Raw genomic sequence first — 555 nt, forward strand, 5'->3', positions numbered from 1 at the left:
TTTTAGCTTCATCTCCTGGCTTCTTCCTGCCTGGGGGCATTCTTTGTTCAGAGTCGTTAGCTGCCCCTGGTTGATTCATGTCTGGAACTCCTCTGTTTTCAGAGTGTTGCCTCTTATTTACTGTTCTGATTTTTGAATTTTTTAATATTGGTAGCCAGATTTTGTTCATTTTCATGGTTTCCTCCTTCCTGTTGAAGTTGTCCACATACTTGTGGATTTCAATGGCTTCTCTGTGTAGTCTGACATGATAGAGTCAGACATGACTGGACTTAACGTCAGGGGAAAACCTTTTCCTTTACCTTTTATTTATCTCTATGCGCCTCTCCTTCCTAGGACCCTGATGCCAGGTGTCTGTTGTACTGCCTGTCTCCGCAGAAAGGCAATAAATTGTTCTGCTCCACTCATCTATCTCTATGCGCCTCTCCTTCCTAGGACCCCGGTGCTAGGTGCCTATTGTATTGCCTGTCTCCTTGGCGGACATGTTCCCTTGGTGCCGAGGAAAACATGAAGGGAGGGTGAGACGTTTCAGCCTCCTCCTCCCACGACTCCGACCTT

Source organism: Anolis carolinensis, chromosome 1 (genome assembly GCF_035594765.1).
Source record: "Anolis carolinensis isolate JA03-04 chromosome 1, rAnoCar3.1.pri, whole genome shotgun sequence".
Classification (NCBI taxonomy): domain Eukaryota; kingdom Metazoa; phylum Chordata; class Lepidosauria; order Squamata; family Dactyloidae; genus Anolis; species Anolis carolinensis.